Source organism: Bos mutus, chromosome 1 (genome assembly GCF_027580195.1).
Source record: "Bos mutus isolate GX-2022 chromosome 1, NWIPB_WYAK_1.1, whole genome shotgun sequence".
Taxonomy (NCBI): domain Eukaryota; kingdom Metazoa; phylum Chordata; class Mammalia; order Artiodactyla; family Bovidae; genus Bos; species Bos mutus.
The window spans coordinates 34,160,991-34,183,588 of NC_091617.1; the positions used below are offsets into that span (position 1 = coordinate 34,160,991).

Below are 22,598 nucleotides of genomic sequence, written 5' to 3' on the forward strand. Positions count from 1 at the left end.
CTGGGAAAGGAGTACGTCAAAGCTGTATATTGTCACCCTGCTTATTTAACTTATATGCAGAGTGCATCGTGTGAAATGCCAGGCTGGATGGAGCACAAGCTGGAATCAAGATTGTCTGGAGAAATATTAATAACCTCAGATATGCAAATGACACCACCCTTATGGCAGAAAACGAAGAAGAACTAAAGAGCCTCTTGATGAAACTGAAAGAGGAGAGTGAAAAACTTGGCTTAAAATTCAACATTCAAAAAAAGAAGATCATGGCATCTGGTCCCATCACTTCATGCAAATAGATGAGGAAACAATGGAAACAGTGAGAGACTTTATTTTCTTGGGCTCCAAAATCACTTCAGATGGTGACTGCAGCCATGAAACTAAAAGACACTTACTCCTTGGAAGAAAAGTTATGACCAAGCTAGACAGTATATTAAAAATCAGAGACATTACTTTGCTGACAAAGGTCCATCTAGTCAAAGCTGTGTTTTTGCCAGTAGTTATGTATGGATGGCAGAGTTGGACCATAAAGTAAGCTGAGCACTGAAGAATTGATGCTTTTGAACTGTGCTGTTGGAGAAAACTCTTGAGGGTTCCTTGGACTGCAAGAAGATCCAACCAGTCCATCCTAAAGGAGATCAGTCCCTAATATTCATTGGAAGGACTGATTTGAAGCTGAAACTCCAATACTTTGGCCACCTGATGCGAAGAATTGACTCATTGGAAAAGACCCTGATGCTGGGAAAGACTGAAGAGAGGAGGAGAAGGGGACAACAGAGGATGAGATGACTGGATGACATCACCAATTCAATGTAAATGAGTTTGAGCAAGCTTCAGGAGTTGGTGATAGACAGGGAAGCCTGACATTTTGCAGTCCATGGGGTCGCATAGAGTCGGACATGAGTGAGTAATGAACTGAACTGAACTGAAAGGTAATAATTTTTTGTTGCTTCAGGATGTTAAGTTTGTGGTAATTTGTTACTCAGCAATAGAAAACTAATATCATACTACAGCAATGAAAGATTCTAAAGCTGGCACATACAGTGTAAAGGGCTTTCCTTCTTGGGCTTTGTGACCTGGTAGATCCAACGGATTTAAAAGTGCTCCAAATGTCTGTGGCAGTTATGTATGGTGACAAAAATGAATGCTTTCAGAATCACTGATACATGATTCAGACTCCCAGATTTTTTTGGATTTCGGCTATGTGTTATTGCACACAAAAATACTTAACACTGAGAAACAGCTCCTGGGCTTGCTTTTAGGCTCTGATAGAGATGGAATGCCACATATGGAACACCAATTGAGCAGGTAGACTGATGCACCCATTTATGAACTGTTGTAATCTGATACACCAAATCATAAAGTAGGGTGCATAGAAGAACTCCAATCACCAGTGGAGATAGATAATGTTTTTCTAGTCTCTGAGAGCACAGGGAAATTTCATATATATTTAGCACAAGATCTCCTGGCACCTGGGCTCCTGCACTGTCCCATCTCTCTCAATCTGAATCTCTTGATAAGTTCCCTATGATGATTGGTTTAAAAAAAAAACAAAAACAAAATCACCTATTATACAGGAGGAGCTTAATATTCATACGGGTTTCCCTGGTGGCTCAAATGAATTGGTAAAGAATCTACCTGCAATGAAGGATACCTGGGTTTAGTCCCTGGGTCAAGAAGATCCTCTGGAGAAGGGATTGGCTACCCACTCTAGTATTCTTGCCTGGAGAATTCCATGGACAGAGGAGCCTGGCAGTCTGCAGTTCATAGGGTCACGAAGAGTCAGACGTGACTGAGAGAGTATCATTCAGCCAATAGTTTCACAGTTCATGGGGGAAAAGTTATCTATACTGGCAAGATTAGTCAAGTTATGCACAAAGATAAAGTTATAGACTTGACAATATGATATTCCCCATGCAAGACTTATCTGAATACTGTCTCTGCTGTATTCTTCATCTGCAACAACAGAAGTTCAGGCTACGTTCCTAATATGGTTCTATTCTCTAATGGACTTACCAGACACCCACAGGCAGAGTGATTACACTGGAATTCTTGCATCAGAGACATCACAAAATGTTGTCCTCATGGTAATACACACTTATTCTGGATGGATATGCCTGCCTTGTCCCTAATGCTTCTTTCCATACCACTGTCCATTACCTTATTCATGATTACTGTATCCCATTTTAGTCTGAGGATCTCATTTTTCTGCTAAATGTGAGTCAAATGGGCTTTACAATTCTACTATGTATCTCATCACCCCATATAGCTTCCTTATCGAATGTCAGAAGGCTTGCTGAACACTCACTCAGCAATGGGACCAGTTACAAGACCATTTGTGAGTTTGGGGTGCTATCGTATAGGATCCAAAATAAGCTTTGAGTATGATTTTGATTCTATAAGCAACAAATGGAGCTGTTTCTTCCAAAGTCAGAATAAATGGACCTGGAAACCAAAGAGTGGACAAGGATGGGGGTGGCTTCTGTCACTATTGCCTCTAGTAAATCACTCAAGTAATTTGTTTTTTGTCCCCCAAAATTTCTATTCCCATGGCTTAATGTACCTAATTACCAAGAAATAAATGTTTCTAAGAAATATAACAATGCTTTAATTAAATAAAATGCACTCTTATTGGTGAGAATGCTTCTTCTTCTCAGTTCCGCTGCCTGACTTTCCCTTCTTATTGTCCATTTGTCAGGCTATATCCATACTTCTAATCATGCATAATAGTTCTAGTGCAACATAAATACTAAATTCCAGTCTGTTTCTGTTTGAAATTTTTAGGAACTCATATCTCACTGTGATGGGGTGAGATTCCAACCCTGTTTTGATTAGCAGAGGTCAGAGAGCCAGTGATTAAGGTTTGAGGCCAAAGAGAAAAAAGGGTTATCACTGTCTATGCAGACATTCCAAAATGTGCTTTGATAACCAGGTTATCATTTTCACTATCTCATTGAATCTTCACATCCAGTGCAACTGAAATATCAACTGAGGACTTCCTGTCCTTTGAGTTACGATGGACTTGAATCCCCTAGTACATGCTCTATGGCAGTTCTAGTTTCTCCATATGGTATGAGTAAGTACCCAAGAGGCTTATGTTTTCCATTCCAGAGTCCTGCTTCCATATAATTATCTCTGCTTCATTCCACCCTAACCCAATGTAAAACTCCATGACTTATTTAATCTCTGCTAAAAAGAAAAAGTATTTACTTGTATAATACATTATAGTAAGAGTTTAGAATTATAGAAAAGTTCACTTCACAACTAAACATCAACAAATCCCACTATACTCTTTCTCATAGTATTTTTAATTATGTGAACATTGGCCTTTCAATTCCCACACTGTTGGCTCCTCTTTGGTCAATTTCCACTCAGAGACCAGAAAATCAAAACAAAATTATCAAATGTTCTTATGGTATACAAATTAACACTCTCTTAGATATATTGTAGACATATCATCTTCAAATCCAACATATTAATCAAGTCTTTATTTCCCCCAAAACAGAAATCTCCTCTTTAAAACTTTATCAAATAGTGAGTAATGATATGACAAATTTATCAAGTGATTGATTTTGGCATAGATAAATATTATGAGATATTGGGAATGATTGATCCTGTGTTAGAAAGGAGGAATGTGAGACCAAGCAATGATAAATTAAGTGCCATATTTAGAAAGAGATGGAAGTATAACCCAAATATGTTATAGTCCAAATTCATGCTGTTTCCATTGCAACAGACTTCTTCCTAGCACACTGCTTATATTTTGCTATCTACCAAAGATTTCTTATTATACTTCATTTATTCTTCACAGCAACATTTGTAAAGTTAGCAGTCAAGACATTTTAAATTTTGGCTTCTAGACAAGATAGCTGTGATAACTTTTCGAACCTCTGTTTCTCCACCTCCAAGATGAAGCATTTGGATTTAATTATCTGCATGGCTACCTTTAATCCTAATCTTAGGGAGCCATATTGTGTTTGCTATCATTCATCCTCATTCCGTCTGTAGCATCACCTTTACTAGAGTTGATAAATGCTTCATTTCTAGCATTTATTATATATATTGGCTAATTTTCCACATGTATGGCTGTTAGCTATATTCTGGAGGACAAATCGAACATTTATCTTATGTTCCCAATGCCTGTATATAGTAAGAACTTAGTGAATACTTGTTGATTAACAAGTGAATGAACACATATGGTGTAATTATATACTCTAAATCTGTATATAAGGAAATGATTCATGTGAATTAACAGACTAATGTGAAAGGCTGCAATGATGTTCAGTACAATTCTAAGGAAACATATTTTCTTTAGCTAGATAGATTTTATTTTAACAAGTGATGCACACACACAAAAGTTCATTTACAAAAGTGAATTCTTTTTGTGAATGGGTAGTGTATTCTTTGTTTTCCGTCTCCTTGTTGGTTGGTTGACTGACTTTTGTTTGTTTATACTGAAATATGAGAATGGAAATATTGTGTTCACATTGACCATTCATGGGTTGTGATTTTATGACACCCTATAACACATGTGTTTCAGGTTTCTATGGATGTATAAGGTAGAATAATTTAATTTGTTTTGAAAAATAAGAGAACACAACGACAGGACTGCCTACAATGGAGTGTAATTCTTTTTAATGTTTTCTGTTATCTGTATGATTCATATATACATGTTTTACCACTTTCTATGTGGGAAAAAAAAGAGAGAGAAATTTGCACTAATATAATTTAGATGAAAAGTTGAATTAAAATCTAAATTGTGCATTTTCTTTGTTTTGTTCTATTCTGTTGTCCAAACATCTCCTGGGCAAAGCTTGTGTGTACAGTGCTGTGCCAAGCTATGGATCAAGGCTCACATTCCAGAGTCTGCTCAACTGCCTTTCCTGGAGTAAGTCAATAGCTTTTCCTATCTATGCATGTGAAAAAATGCATTAGCATTTCTTTTTACCAAAAACAAATAAAATGAAAGGTAATGAAATAAAAACTAAAATCGAAAAAAACAAACAAAAAAACACCTGTTCATCTTGTTAGCTGTTGAGTTTTTAAACTGTTTTATAATGAAATGTTTTAGATGTAAATGTTATTAGCGATTAGGTTTGCTCATTTGCCTACCTGTTTGTTTTCTTCAGTCAGAATATTATCTTATAGATAACATTATTTGGTGGAGATAACTGGAAACAAGAAGTGAAGAAACAATTTTACCAGCCAGTGTGATTAGCAGAGAATCATAATTGCCTGCCTATTTACTTTGAAGCTGTCATTTAATGAAGTGGTTCTAACTAAAACTCTAATGGAGAAAATTTCTTAATTCCTTTTTAATATTTCCCAATGTCTGGGAATGTAATTTAAAATAAATTTGAATGCTGATTGCTAAATTATATCTTTCCCATCAGCACATCAAGTTGCTTCTCTGTTTATCGGCAACAAAACAGGTCATTTAAGATGTTACACAAAATAAACAGCCAGTCATTAGAAGATAATCATAACAAATCCAATCAAAATGACAATTCCTATATGGTTAAGCTAATCTGAATGCTATTTTTTTCATCAAATGTTCTTAACATACTTATTCCCCAAAACATTATTGATTCTACTGTATTTTCTGCATTACATGTTGTTTATAAAATAATATTTAAACAAATTCTTTATTATAAAATCAAATGGAATTTTGTCTATAGAAATTGTGCAATTGAATACTTAAATTTTCCTATTAAACATGTCTATTCAGTACTATGTAGAATGAAAACTCCAATCACAAAAGTTTACCACTGTATGATTCCATTTATAATGTACTTGAAATGACAAAATTATAGAAATGGAGAACATGCTGGTAGTGGCCAGGTGGTAGGAATGATGAGCTGGGGAAGGTAGGCATGACTATACAGGAATAACAACGAGGGACCTCTTTGTAGTGATGGACTAGATCTATATCTTGATTGCAGTGGTGGGTACTTGTGTAGACATGTGATAAAATGGCATACAAATTGTTTAGACACCCTGTACTGATGTCTGTTTCCTGGACTTGAATATACTTTACTTACGTAAGATGTAACCACTGGGGAAAATTAAGGAAAGGGAATATGAGACCTCTCTTACTATCTTGGTAACTTCCTGTGGATCTATAATTATTTCTAAATAAAGTTTTAAAATATCTATAAACCTATACATGTAGCATAGTATAGTAGTTAAGTCCATGAGATCTAGAAACAGATTATCTGGATTAGAATCTTTCCATCTTTACCTCTTACCAGCTGGTTTTATGTCTTATTGTCTTAAATGTCTTTATGTCTTAAATTAATATAGAAAATTGGACTGAAGTTATCCTTCTCTGCAAAATATAGAAAATACCGTTCCCTATCTCTTATACAAATAACTTGAAACACTGCCTAGCCTCTGGGAAATGCTAGTTAAGTGATTTCTATCATCATCATCATCACCAAGATTATGGATTCCATGATTCAGATTACTGTTTAGGACTGCTGTCCCAACCTACTTTTATTAGCAATCCCACTCCCACCTCTTCTATTCAACATAGTACTGGAAGTCTCATCCACAGCAATCAGACAAAAAAAGAAATAAAAGTATCCAATTTGAGAGAAAAGGTAAAGTTTTCATTATATGCAGATGACATAATATTTATATTAAAAATCCTAAAGACTCCACACAAAAAAATACTAGAATTGATCAATGTATTCAGCAAGGAAGCAGTATACAAGCTTAAATACAGCAGCTGCATTTTTTACGCACAAAAATGAAATACCAAAAAGGAAATCTAAAAAAAACAATAACTTTTAAAATCACACCCCTAAAAATAAAATACTTAGGAATAAACCTGACCAAGGAGGTAAAAGACTTAAACATTGAGAACTATTAAATATTAATAAGGGAAACCAAAGGTGATTCAAAGAAATGGAAGGATAGCTCATGTCTTATACTGGAAGAATTAATATTGTTAAAATGGTATATTAACCAAAGCAATCTACATATTTAATATGATTGCTATCAAATTACCCATGACATTTTTCACAGAGATGGAACAAATAATCCTAAAATTTTGTATGGAATCACAAAGATTCAGAATTGCCAAAGCAATTCTGAAGAAAAGGACAAAGCAGGAAGCATAGCCTTCCCAGGCTTCAGACAATACTCAAAATGGGCTTAAAGACCCGAACATAAGACAGGACACCATAAAATTCCTAGAAAAGATCATAGGCAGAATATCCTCTGACATAAATTGCATCAACGTTTTCTTGGGTCAGTCTCCCAAGGCAATAGAAATTTAAAAAATGAATAAATGGCACTTAATCAAACTTACAAGCTTTTGCAGGGCAAAGGAAACCGTAAGCAAAACAAAAAGACAATCTACAGAATGGGAGAAAGTATTTGCAAAAAATCTGATTGACAAGAGCTTAATTTCCAAAATATACACAAAGTTCATAGAACTCAGCAAGAAAAAAACAAACAACTCAATCAAAAACTGGCAGAAGACCTAAATTTATCCAAAGAAGGCATACAGATGGTCAATAGGTATATATAAACTTGCTCAACATAACTAATTATTAGAGAAATTAAAACCAAATCTCCAAGGAGGTACCACCTCACACTGGTCAGAATGACAATTATTTAAAAGTCTACAAATAATGAATGCTAGAGAGGGTGTAGAGAAAAGGGAATATCCTATATTAATGGGAAAAAAGTAAGTTGATGCAGCCATTATGGAAAACTGTATGGAGATTCCTCAGAAAAATAAAAGTAGAAGTACCATGCCGCTAAGTCGCTTCAGTCATGTCTGACTCTGTGCGACCCCAGAGATGACAGCCCATCAGGCTCCCCCGTCCCTGGGATTCTCCAGGCAAGAACACTGGAGTGGGTTGCCATTTCCTTCAGTAAATCTATTCCTGGGCATATATCCAGACAAAATTATAATTAAAAAAGACATATGCATCCCTATGTTTATAGCAACACTATTCGAATAGTCAATCCATGGAAACAACCTAAATGTCCATTGACAGATGAATGAAGAAAGCAAATGTGGTACATGTATAGAATGCATTACTTTGTTGTTGCTGTTCAGTAGCTGAGTCGTGTCTGACTCTGTAATCCCATAGAGTGCAGCATGCCATGCTCCTCTGTCCCTTCACTATATCCTGAAGCTTGCTCAAATACATGCCTATTGAGTCAGTGATGCTATCTAACCACCTCATCCTCTGATGCCCCTTCTCCTTTTGTCTTCAATCCTTCTCAGCATCAGGGTCTTTTCCAATGAGTTGGGTCTTCACATCTGGTGACCAAAGTATTGGAGCTTCAGCTTCAGCATCAGTCCTTCCAATGAATATTCAGGGTTGATTTCCTTTAGGATTGACTGGTTTGATTTCCTTGCTGACCAAGGGACTCTCAAGAGCCTTCTCCAACACAATTTGCAAGCACCAATTTTTCAAGGCTGAAAGCATCAACACTGAGAAAGCTCGGCCTTCTTTATGGTCTAATTCTCACATCTGTACATGACTTGGAAAAAACCACAGCTTTGACTATGTGGACCTTTGTCAACAAAGTGATGTTTCTGCTTTTTAATATGTTCTCTAGGTTTGTCATAGCTTTCCTTCCAAGGAGTGCCTTTTAATTTCATGGCTGCAGTCACCATCCACAGTGATTTTGGAGCCCAAGAAAATAAAACCTTTTTTCCTCTCCTATTTTCCATGAAGTGATGGGACCAGATGCCATGACCTTAGTTTTTTGAATGCTGAGTTTTAAGACAGCTTTTTCACTCTCCTCTTTCATCCTTATCAAGAGGCTCTTTAGTTCCTCTTCACTTTGTGCCATTAGAGTGGCATATCTAAGGTTGTTGATATCAACAATGCACCACTATTCAGTCATAAAAAAAGAACAAAATAATGCCATTTGCAGCAAGATAGATGCAACTAGAGATTATCATACTAAGTGAAGTACATAATAAAGATAAATATCATATTATATTACTTGTATGTGGAATCTAAAATATGACACAAATGAAACTATGAAACAGAAACAGACTCATGTTACAGAGAGCAGACTTGTTACCAATAGAAAGGGGATTGGGGAGGGATAGAGTGGGAAGTTGGGGATAGCAAATCTAGGCTATTATATATAGCATGGATAAACAACAAGATCCTACTCTATAGCACAGGAAATTACATTCAGTATCCTATGATAAATCATAATGAAAAGAATATATATATGTAACTGAATTACATTGCTATACAGCAGCAATTAAACAACATTGCAAATAAATTATATATCAATAAAAGAAAATAATAAATATAAAACGTGGTGTCTGGAGCCAACATCTACCCAGATGTGATCTATGTGCTATACAGTGTGCTATTGTCTTCCTTATTTAAAACATGGAATGCATTTATTAATGCAGTTTAATATCATATTTGCTTTATTGGCAATCATGACACAGTATATATAATTAATTGAAATTTAAATGTTATTATCTTCTTGACATGTCCCATAATACATGTTAGAATAATTTTCCTGATGTGAATGCTGTGATTGCAGCTAGCCAGATTATATGTTTCATAAGTATGTAGATTAATACATAATAATAAATCAGATAAATTTTATTTCAGACATATAATTTAATAACTAATATCAAATTAGTTAATAATCATTAGTAAATTATATTACATATGTTATAAATGTATGCTGCTGCTGCTAAGTCGCTTCAGTCGTGTCCGACTCTGTGTGACCCCATGGACTGCAGCCCACCAGGCCCCTCTGTCCATGGGATTCTCCAGGCAAGAGTACTGGAGTGGGTTGCCATTTCCTTCTCCAATGCATGAAAGTGGAAAATGAAAGTGAAGTCACTCAGTCGTGTCCAACTCTTAGCGACCCCGTGGACTGCACCCTATCAGGCTCCTCCGTCCATGGGATTTTCCAAGCAAGAGTACTGGAGTGGGTTGCCGTTTCCTTCTCCAATGCATGAAAGTGGAAAGTAAAAGTGAAGTCACTCAGTCATGTCCGACTCTTAGCGACCCCATGGACTGCAGCCCACCAGGCTCCTCCATCCATGGGATTCTCCAGGCAAGAGTACTGGAGTGGGGTGCCACTGCCTTCTGCTATAAATGTATAAGTAACTTCTATTAATAACAATATTCCAATTCAAATAGCATTCATTTGTTTTTATACATATATTGTCATAATCTAGTTCGAGAAATAATCTGAAGTTACCACATTTATTGAAATGTAAATGATCTGGGAAATATAGTACATACAACTTCATTTGTGGAGATTAAAGATGTTTTCAAAGAGAATAACTCTAAGCTTCCACTCTGAAAATAATAGCAGGTATATATGGAGAACATGATGCTAATGAATGTTACATTTGCATTGTATATTTGACATGTACTTTTTACTGAAGCTGTTGAGTCTATCACAGTGTAACCAGGTTATACTACTTATAATTCATGCAATCACCTCCTAGTCATAAAATATTCCAATGTACTCCCTATAGTTAGATGTGTTTTATTAGCACCACCCTATAACAGCCAGTGAAGAGATGTCTTTGTCATTGCTTCACATTAAGATATATCTGAGTGCTACATGAGAGCGTCTGGAAATTGGCTAGTTAAATCATCCCTGAGGAAATTTACCACATAGCAACTCTTTGTTTGCATTGCCTGCAAAATAATCTTGACAAAGAAGGAGGTAAAAGAATAACTTGGTTCCACTTGATTTAAAATAAACTGACATGATATACATTATATAATATGATTCATAAAGAAACAAAAAATATATATGTACAGGGGGCAGTGAATAGTGGGTTATAATCCTATGCTTCTTAAAATATTTTAATAACAAATTTACATGTGCTTTTGGTGTAATCTTTATACTTTACAGCTAGGACACAGTAGTATTCAGAAATCACTTCCTCAGCATAGAGAACACTGAGTAAATCTTCTAAAAGGCATGGAAAACATAAAACTAGATTCTTGCACCAGATTTTGCAAAGAATTATCAGAGCTTTTTGGAAACAAAAGTTAAAGTCTTGAGTCTCATTCTTGCCCTGTTACAATTAGTTATACAACCTGAGGAACTGTTTAAATTTACTGAGTTTCAGTGTGCTCAAAGGCAAATTGGAGATAATGAGAAGGTTAAGTATATTAATACTTTGCTAATTATAAAAAATACAAGATTCTTATAAGAAGACCAAGTGATTCAAAATGAAACATTGAAACTGTGGAGAAAGAACTGGCAACTCAGTTATCCAAAATTCAGAAGATGGAGATTCTATCCCCATTAATTGTTATGTTTCTAGAAAAGCAATGCAATCCCCCTGGGACTTGGTTGTCTCTTCTCAATAATGAAGTTCAGTCAGCTGATCAGTAAGACTACTTTCAAATCCAAGGTTTGATAAATCAAAGATACATAACTGGGACAAATATACATGGAAGGAGGCTTCAAATTGTGGTTGTAAGTAAAATTATTACAGGAACAATAAAAAGAAGGCTATAAACAAAACACTGAAGTGAGAAGAGGAACTCACAAGAAACATACAGAAGGAATAGTTAAAGTATCAAGAGTAGAAGAAAAACATGCCTTAACAAGTAGGAGAGAAAGAGTGGGATTCTGTATTCATTCTGCACCTTGTTTCTGCCAGGTATACGATAGATTCTTCATGTGTTATATTTGATCTCACTCTCGCAATAAAACCATAAACTGTATTTTAACTATCACTATTTCATACATGAGGTAACAAACAGGTCCAGAAAGGATGGAGCAGCAATTAATATTCAGGTCCAGTGTCTATTTTAAGCTGCCTTCCCTTGCTAGACAACACGTGGAAACTAAATTTACAAGTTCTTAGAGAGGAAGTGGTTGACAGTAAAACATACTCAGAGAAGTTTTTGGTAAATAAAATAATGGTGTAAGAGCAATAATATTGAAGTAGAATTGGGAACAAGAGAAGTAAGGTGCTTGAGCTCAATGGGTGAATCTGGCAAGAATTTGGGAAATAGATTAGGATTGCTGCTGCTGCTAAGTCGCTTCAGTCATGTCTGACTCTGTGCGACCCCATAGATGGCAGCCCACCAGGCTCCTCTGTCCCTGGGATTCTCCAGGCAAGAACACTGGAGTGGGTTGCCATTTCCTTCTCCAATGCATGAAAGTGAAAAGTGAAAGTGAAGTCGCTCAGTTGTGTTCCACTCTTCCCGACCCCATGGACTGCAGCCTACCAGGCTCCTCTGTCCATGGGATTTTCCAGGCAAGAGTACTAGAGTGGGGTGCAATCTCCATCTCTGAGATTAGGATTAAGCAGAAGTAAATGGGAATGGTTGACAACAATGAGAGCCTGGCTATGATTAGAAACTATTAAAAACTAGTGGGTTCATCTGGGGCTGGAGGGTAAGGAGCTATATTAATTTGCTCCACTAGTATTTCTGGGAAAAAGGAGAGAAACAGAGGACAATAGAGACCCAGACTTGGTATTTTCAGGCTGTTTCCAGAAAAATCTAAGGGGGAATAAGAATGGCAGCATCTAAGTCTTTGTCCATGGATTCCCAGGTGGGTAGGGGTCAGGTAAGTGTGCTATGGACCAAGAGGTCACAGAAATGCTGAAATTATTTCTGAAATAAAATATTTTACATTATTTTTGCTTTAGCACCACAGTCATAGGCACTAACCACTTGAACAAATCACTTGCTCACTTTCACCCACAGCAGCAACACATTCTTTTCCCCACAAATTTTCACGTAACCTACATATAAGTACTGAAAATACAGAAGTGTGTAACAAATTACATTGATCTGCCAGTTAGCAACTCCTTATTTTGCAAGCCCAACCAACAACAAAATGTACACATTAAGAAAGGATGAAATATGAACTCTAGTTTATCTTTGTTAACCATTAAGTTAAGGGAACTCTAAATACTCTTCATTCTTTATTCTTTCTTTAATAAAGAAGATGAGTTTATCTTTTATGAGAATTGATTGTGTGCCTTCCTGCAAGGTCATTAACAAATGAATAGAGCAAAACTTTATAACTGATATTAAAAAGGTAATAGTTTCTGCTTTCCCTTAACGGAAGAGATTTTAATTTAAAATTGTCTGTAACTGCTAATATCGAAACGAGGCTTTTTATTTTCCACAGCTGATAGAAAGAATATGCTAGCTTCTCTTTCTGCTACTAATTCTCCCCATCTTCCCTCCTCCCTCCCAATCTGATAAATACTTACCTTTCTTTCCAAAGACAGCTTAAACGATATCCCTCTTTAAGCCTCTCCTAACACTCACCGTCATCCCACAAGGAACTAACCACTCTCTGTTGAACCAGGCACTTTGGTGTTGGTTGTTGAGACAACAGGGCTGAGCTCTGCTATGAGCTGTACCATCTTGGAAAAGTTATCATTCTCTCTGGGCCTTGGCTTCCCCATGATAGATAACATAATCAGAGTTATTTCCCTACACACCACTCCCACAAAGCATGTAGTTTGTAATCATACATGCGTGTGTATGTAATAGGTCAAACAATATATTAGATACATGTATATAACACATTGGATGAATACAGTCTATTATTGGTTGTTCTGATCCTAGGATCAAAAACAGTTTTCATAATAATAAGTGTAGTTAGTAAATAGTTTTTGAATTAGTAAATGAATAATAAAAAAACAACAATCTATTGTTTACTGAGAGCAAAGGTCCACAGCATTGTATTAAACACTTGATCTACATTCTCACTTAGTCTCAATAACCATCAAATAATGTATGTAGTATCTTCATTTTAATGTTGATATGGGTGAATTTTAGAGAGTTGAGTAACTTATGTAGCTAGTAGGCATGTGTGCATGTGTGCTCAGTCATGTCCAACTGTTTGTGAGCTCTGGACTGCATCCTGCCAGGTTCCTCTGTCCATGGAATTCTCCAAGCAAGAACACTGGAGTGAGTTGTCATTTCCTGCTCCAGGGGATTTTCCCAACCCTAGGATCAAACTCATGTCTCTTGCTTTTTCTGCATTGTCAGGCAGATTTTTTAACTGTGCGTCACCTGGAAACCCATTATATACCTAGGGTCATGTAAGTACATGAAAGAAAGAAAATTTAAGCCTGTGTTAATCTGATTTCAAACAGAATAAATGAATGAAAGGAACAAATGGATTAATCAGTTAAGTTACATCTACACATCCCCACGGGAAGAGATACATAAATCTTCCAATGTCCCTGATCTCTGCCTTCCAGGTTTAGACACTCAGTGCAGACTCTGTCTCTCAAGCCCATGTCTGAGCCATTAAGGACCTGAAAAGACAAAATGAGTAAATTGCTTAGCATGCAATGCAATCACAGCATACGTTTTGTTAGTATTAGAGGTAGTATTCATGAAAACGGGTCTAAACAGAAAGCAAATTATATTGTATACTCTTTTTATTTTATTTTTGGTTGCGCTGGGTCTTCGTTGCTGTGTGCGGGCTTTCTCTAGTTGCAGTGAGTGGGGCTACTGTCCCTTGCTGTGTGTGGGCTTCTCATTGCAATGACTTCTCTTGTGGCGGAGCCCCAGTCTAGACACAAGGGCTTCAGTAGTTGTGGCATGTGGGCTCAGTTGCCCCGCAGCATGTGAAATGTCCCCAGACCAAGGATTGAACCCATATCCCCTGCATTGGCAGGCAGAGCCTTATCCACTTTTCCACCAGGAAAGTCTTATTGTATCCTCTTTTTAAAAAATTCCTCTTCACATCAGTGTCTCTTTTGCTCTGTATAATAGGCTCCAGTTTCATCCACCTCATTAGAACTGATTCAAATGTATTCTTTTTAATGGCTGAGTAATACTCCATTGTGTATATGTACCACCGCTTTCTTATCCATTCATCTGCTGATGGGCATCTAGGTTGCTTCCATGTCCTGGCTATTATAAACAGTGCTGCGATGAACATTGGGGTACACGTGTCTCTTTCCCTTCTGGTTTCCTCAGTGTGTATGCCTAGCAGTGGGATTGCTGGGTCATAGGCAGTTCTATTTCCAGTTTTTTAAGGAATCTCCACACTGTTCTCCATAGTGGCTGTACTAGTTTGCATTCCCACCAACAGTGTAAGAGGGTTCCCTTTTCTCCACACCCTCTCCAGCATTTATTGCTTGTAGACTTTTGGATGGCAGCCATTCTGACTGGCATGAAATGGTACCTCATAGTGGTTTTGATTTGCATTTCTCTGATAATGAGTGATGTTGAGCATCTTTTCATGTGTTTGTTAGCCATCTGTATGTCTTCTTTGGAGAAATGTCTATTTAGTTCTTTGGCCCACTTTTTGATTGGGTCATTTATTTTTCTGGAATTGAGCTGTAGGAGTTGCTTGTATATTTTGGAGATTAGTTGTTTGTCTGTTGCTTCATTTGCTATTATTTTCTCCCCATTCTGAAGGCTGCCTTTTCACCTTGCTAATAGTTTCCTTTGTTGTGCAGAAGCTTTTAAGTTTAATTAGGTCCCATTTGTTTATTTTTACTTTTATTTCCAATATTCTGGGAGGTGGGTCATAGAGGATCCTGCTGTGATGTATGTCGGAGAGTGTTTTGCCTATGTTCTCCTCTAGGAGTTTTATAGTTTCTGGTCTTACGTTTAGATCTTTAATCCATTTTGAGTTTATTTTTGTGTATGGTGTTAGAAAGTGCTCTAGTTTCATTCTTTTACAAGTGGTTGACCAGTTTTCCCAGCACCACTTGTTAAAGAGATTGTCTTTAATCCATTGTATATTCTTGCCACCTTTGTCAAAGATGAGGTGTCCATATGTGCGTGGATTTATCTCTGGGCTTTCTATGTTGTTCCATTGATCTATATTTCTGTCTTTGTGCCAGTACCATACTGTCTTGATGACTGTGGCTTTGTAGTAGAGCCTGAAGTCAGGCAGGTTGATTCCTCCAGTTCCATTCTTCTTTCTCAAGATAGCTTTGGCTATTCAAGGTTTTTTGTATTTCCATACAAATTGTGAAATTGTTTGTTCTAGCTCTGTGAAGAATACCGTTGGTAGATTGATAGGGATTGCATTGAATCTATAAATTGCTTTGGGTAGTATACTCATTTTCACTATATTGATTCTTCCAATCCATGAACATGGTCTGTGGGAGAGGGAGAGGGTGGGATGATTTGGGAGAATGGCATTGAAATATGTATAATATCATATATGAAATGAGTCGCCAGTCCAGGTTCGATGCATGATACTAGATGCTTGGGGCTGGTGCACTGGGACGACCCAGAGGGATGGTATGGGGAGGGAGGAGGGAGGAGGGTTCAGGATGGGGAACACATGTATACCTGTGGCAGATTCATTTTGATATATGGCAAAACCAATACAATATTGTAAAGTTAAATAAAATAAAATTAAAAATTAAAAATTCCTTTTCAGCATTTTTAATCTAGTGAACAATTCCTCTTTGTAGATCTTTTAAAAATAATTTAAAAAGCTACTTGCATTTGATTATTAAGTTCATTATTTAAGATGCCTAAAAAAATATCTTATCAGTTTTACATGACTGTTAAACTTAAAAACTTATTGAAAATGAAAGTGACAGTCACACAGTGGTGTCCAATTCTTTGCGACCTCATAGACTATAGCCTGCCAGGCTCTTCTGTTCATGGAATTCTCTAGGCTAGAATACTGGAGTGGGTAGTCTTTCCCTTCACCAGGGGATCTTCCCAATTCAGGGATCGAACCCAGGTGTCCCGCATTGGAGGCAGATTCTTTACTATCTGAGCCACCAGAGAAGCCCATTGGAATAGGTTGCCATTTCCTACTCCAGGGGATCCTCCCAACCCAGGATTGAACCCAAGTCTCCTAAGGCTCCTGTCTTAGCAGGCAGATTCTTTACCACTGAGCCACCTAGGAAGCCCCTAAGTTCATTAAGAGAACTTAAAAATCCCTTAGTAGTTTTATAGGTTTATATAATTCCACTCACAATGATCTCAAATTTCAAAAGCCTTTCATCACTTCAAATATTGGACAATGTCCTCTTCTAATTTTCATGTCATTCAATTTCAGCACGTTAGACAGTCCCTTAGAGTTGCTAAGCACAGGCAGATGGTTTTACATCTCCCAAGACTGTTTGAAAAGGAGTCCGTCTTCTGAGGCCAGGTCTGATGGTCAGCGTCTTTGGAGCAAGCTTTTCTTCTACAAGGGTCTTTTACCTTTTCTCTTGGGGGCACATTTTTTTCTCATCCCAGAGTCTGCAGAAGACTGACTGCACCTAGCAACAAACTAATTCATCCAGTTCACATTGCAGAGAGATTCATTAAATATGTTCGCCCATTACACTTGCAAGGGCATTTCTTCAGACATGCCTATTAACAAATCTCATACTTGATTTGAGTAAGTCCATTAATTCTCACCTCTGTAAGGATCCCTAAGTTCCCACTTTTTAAATTTCTAGGCTTTCAAAATTTCTATCTTCTACATTCAGACGTTCACAGAACTTACTCCTTGTTCAGGATTCAGCTGTTTCCCCCAGGAGAGGATTTATCTGACCCTGCTGATTATACCCCAGTCTCTCTATTTCATTACCCCATGTTAGTTTCTTCACACTGCTTGGCACTACTTAGAGTTATCACTTATTTACTTTTTTATTTTTTAATACCTTCCCCTAATAATATGTAAGCTTATTGTTCATAACAAGGTGACATTAGGTCATAAATCAGCCAACAAATTTAAGAGAAAAGAGTGACTTACTGTATATTTCTGAATTCTCTACTTCGTTGAAAGTTTTATTACACCAAGTACTATTACATATATGTGTGTGCTGTGCTTAGTTGCTCAGTTGTGTCTGACTCTTTGTGACCCCATGGACTGTAACCCACCAGGGTCCTCTGTCCATGGGGATTCTCCAGACAAGAATAACGGAGTGAGTTGCCATGCCTTCCTCCAGGGATGTGAATATATAATTCTTCCAGGAGACTCCGAGTTCAGAGAATGGTAATATTTTATTCATTTCAAACAACTTATAGACAATGCCCAGTAAATACTTTTAGTTTTACTAAGTAACAAATATTCAAGAAAATATAGGCTGAATAGAGATTTGTCTTAAGTAGAGCTATGTTTTAAGTCAAATTCTATAAATCATGACATCTTTTTAATAAAGAGAGCACCAAGGTGATTTACCTCCACTGAAGCCTTCTCTTTGGTTCTACATGTCCACTCTATGCCTAAGGTATGTGTAGATAAAACTAAACCTTAATGAAGTACAGTTCCCTCCATATCTTAATATTTTTTTTATTATGCTAAAGGGAGAAGGCTATAATAAGTAAGTTTCTGTTCTTGACTATCAACAGAAAAGTGATGTTAAATAATATTCATGATACTGGTTTTAACTATTTTATATTCTATGGAAAATCCAGTGATTCATTAAAATGTGGACTGAATTTTAGGTTCTCTACTTTATAGAACAGAAAACATCTTTCTTGATTCTGTGCTCCAGGAGGAGATTCCTTTTGTAGCCTGGGTAATTTTGGATTCAGGAGATTAAGAGTGACCTCTGGTGGCAATGGTATTTCTCCTTTACCTTTACTCTAAGAAGGGGAAAGTGCTTTTTCCACATCCTAAGAATGATAAGAGTTAAAGAGGATTATGATCAGTCATGTGCAAATTAAAACAACCATCTTTTGGAGGCTAGTTGGGTTGGGCAGTAGACACAGATTTGATGCCTAGTGTTGCTATATATCTTTGGTTTAAATGCCAGTCGTGGTCTGTCTCAAGCTATGACTGAAACCTTGCTGAGTACAGTGTGGAGAGAAGATGCTTACAGTCAATTCTAGCCAGCTGGTGGGATCTGGCTTCAGTATACCACTGGTTGAAACCCTTTCTTGGGTTTTCCATACCTTCCCCCAAAACACTTTCTGGTTTGGTCCAGCACTGAAAGCAGTATTTTATGCTGTCATTGTGAGAATGATGCCTCCAGGACAAAGGTTGCCAGATAAACATAGGATGCCCAGTTAAATTTGAACTTCAAAAACCCCAAATATATATATATATATATTTATTATGAATGTGTCACAATTATTGCATGGAGCATATTTATACTAAAATATATACATTGTTCATAAAACTTAAATTTAACTGAATACCTTATAAACGTGGCACTCTTAGAAGGGCCACAGAATTAAAAGTTTAAGAGAAGATAACATATATGTGACAGTAGGAAACTTGCAAATCCTCGCAGCCATCCCTTCACAATCAGTGGAGCATCCCAACCAGGGCCTTTGAATGGCTTAAAGGGGAGATAAGACATGGATTCCCAGGGTGCTTGGGGCACTGGGCAAGGCTGCATAGAAACTCAAGCCCCAGAGCAACATCGCTGTGGGGCTTAGTCTATATGCCCTGTGGTCCTGTTTTATGATCCCTGCTATGTCACCATGTTAGGAAGGTTGGGAGGCTGTCTTCCACTGTTCTTGCTCTTTCTTTCACACCTATACTAAGATGGGATTGTTGGGCACTAGTGTGATTCTAGGAAGAATGTCCTCAGAACTGTCTGGGCTGGCAACATGATGGGTCTCAGCTCTGGCCTCTGAGGCCATGGAGAGTCAGCTGATGGCTGTGATGCTCTGTAGTGCCAGCAGTACCAACAAGAGACCTCAGACCAGCCCCAGATCTGTGCATATTACTGTCGTAGAGGATACTAGTTTTAGTAATAGTAGGATTCCATAATCATTAGACCTGTACACATTTAGAGATAAAGAACTGGTCACTGGAGTGGCTGTCCTTCTGAAGGAAAGAGAGTATATCTTTGAGATCATTATAGAGAGGAATTTGAAGGAATTAAATTAACTTTAATGGAAGCCAAAATGGAGAACACTTTAATAGAAATACAAAAGTTGGAGGCCATTAAAAAGAATATAGAATCTCTCTTTCCATAAGTTTTCATTATTTTTAAATGATAAATGGTACATAAAAACACTGAAAATTTCAAGTAGCTGCAACTAAAACCATCTTTATTATACTTCAGGGTTAAAAAAAAGAAGCACGACTTTAGACAACATTTAAAAATAAAACAACCATACAACCTAGCAGTCCCACTATCGGGCATATACCTTGAGGAAACCAGAATTGAAAAAGACCTATGTACCTCAATGTTCAAAGCAGCATTATTTACAATAGCTATAACTTGGAAGGAACCTAGATGTCCATCAGCAAATGAATGGATACAGAAGTTGTGGTACACATATACAATGGAATATTACTCAGCTATAGAAGGGAATGCATTTGACTCAGTTCTCATGAGGTGGATGAACCTAGTACTTATTATACAGAGTGAAGTCAGAAAGGAAAATATCATATACTAACACATATATATGAAATCTAGAAAGATGGTACTGATAATCCTACATTCAGGGTAGCAGAGGAGCTGCTGCTGCTGCTAAGTCACGTCAGTCGTGTCCAAGTCTGTGCGACCCTATGAACGGCAGCCTACCAGGCAGAGGAGACACAGATATAAAGAATAGACTTTTGGACTCAGTCAGAGAAGGAAAGGGTGGGATGAGTTGAGAGAATAGCCTTGAAATATATTCATTAACATATGTAAAACAGATAGTCAGTGGGAGTTTGATGTATGATTCAGGGCACCCAAAGCCTCTGTGACAACCTGAAAGGATAGGGTGGGAGGAACATGGGAGATTCTTTCAGGAGGGAGGGGACACATGTATGCCTATAGCCATTCATACTGATGTATGGCAAAAACCATCACATTAATATAAAGTAATTATCTTCCAATTAAAATAAATAAGTTTAATAAAAGAAAATGAAAGTGTTGTGAATGAACATTCCAAACTTAAGAAGAGCATAAAATTGCCTTCACAGGTAGAAGGATGAAAAAGAAGAGTAATTGAACATTAAACATACAATGCTACAAAACTCTAAAGTGCCATGTATGTGGTAACTTTTATAAAGTAAAAAGTCATATTACTGGATGAATTTCTCTAAGGCTGTGTGTGATCCTCTTCTTAGACAAGACAGCATGGATTGTGGGAACTGGGAATCCCATAAAACAAATATATCAGAAAATGGAAACCTCTTAGTAGAATTTTAGAAGAAACCAATTGATGTAGCCAAATAAAACTCTGTAATAGGTTGCCCCTCCCAAAGATATTCATGTTATAATCCCCAGAAACTTACCAGGCAAAAAGGACTTGATAGATTTGATTTGGTTAAGGATCTTGAGATGGGCAGTGTTTCCTGGATGATCTAGGTAGGTCCACTGTAATCACAAAAGTCTCTTATAAGAGGGAGGCAGAAGGATCAGAGTCAGAAAGGAAAATAATGTGATAGAAGCAGATGTTGAAGTGATGTGACCATGAGCCAAGGAATGCAGGAAGCTATGAAGCACTAGAAATGAATTTCCCTTGGCCTCTAGAGGAAACACCACCCTGCTGATACCTTGATTTAGCCCTGTGAAACTAATTTCACCTTCTGTGGTCAGATAATAAGTTTGTGCTGTTTTTAAGCCACTCTGTTCAGTTCAGTTGCTTAGTCATGTCTGACTCTTTGCGGCACAACAGGCTTCCCTGTCCATCACCAACTCCTAGAGGTTGCTCAAACTCATGTCCATCAAGTCAGTGATGCCATCCAACCATCTCATCCTCTATTGTCCCCTTCTTTTCCTGCCTTCAATCTTTCCCAGAATTAGGGTCTTTTCTAATGAGTCAGTTTTTTGCATCAGGTGGCCAAAGTATTGGAGCTTCAGCTTCAGCATCAGTCCTTCCAATGAATATTCAGGATTGATTTCCTTTAGGATTGACTGCAGTCTCCTTGCAGTCCAAAGGACTCTCAAGAGTCTTCTCCAACACCATAGTTCAAAAGCATCAATTCTTCAGTGCTCAGCTTTCTTTATGGTCTAACTCTCACATCCATACATGACTACTGGAAAAACTACAACTTTAAGTATATAGACCTTTGTCAGCCCTAAGACACTAAGTTTGTTTTAATCTTTTATAGCAGCCATAGGAAACTAGTATCCTTCAAAAACTTTTGAAGAAAAAAGAAACCAAATGCACACTAAGTTAGCTGAAGAAAACAGGATAATTAGTGCACTTAAAGATCATAATGAAAGTATCCAAACTGAGCAGTTTTGCTGCAATCAGAAAACCTGTTAGAAACTAAAAAGCAAAGGCTTCAATAGAGACTTTGTGTCCTTTATGAACTTTATTAAGGATAAAATAAAATTCATCTCCATGAAATACTCAATTTAGAGTGAAAAAAGGAGAATCTTTCCAAAGCAGTAGATCAGCCATGCATGTGAAGAGCTGAACACATATGAAATAGAATTCAAAATCTTTCAGAAAAGTTGGAAATACTCACCGGTAATATCAGTATCAGAGTATATTTCCCATGATGGAAAACCCCAAGATTACAGGTAGGAAATATTGATGATTAAGAATAACTTTGATGGCTTAAGGAGAAAAAATAAAAACTTCAGATAAATATTTGAGTTAGAATTTAATTTGAACATTTTAAAAAGTATTTTTATGTCCCTGATGTTCTAAATTGGGCAGTTGGCATAGGCCCTAGAAGACAACTGGGGAATTCTCTGTTTGACAGATCTTGAAGAAAGAGGTATAAGATGCTGTGATGGGGCCAGGACTGATGGTCTCATGACTAGTAGG

General features: G+C 37.1%; 1 long non-coding RNA gene across 2 annotated transcripts in view; it reads right to left on the minus strand.

Annotated features, from left to right (window-relative positions):
• The window catches only part of LOC138987615 (uncharacterized), a 68,570-nt gene extending 47,323 nt beyond the window's left edge, over positions 1–21,247 (minus strand). The window contains exon 1 of one of the 2 annotated variants that reach the window (XR_011464000.1): positions 21,112–21,247. This is a non-coding gene — a long non-coding RNA (uncharacterized lncRNA). The remainder of the gene's footprint in view (positions 1–21,111) is intronic. The other variant, XR_011464008.1, reaches the window with a different exon arrangement.
• Between the last annotated feature and the right edge of the window lie 1,351 nt (positions 21,248–22,598).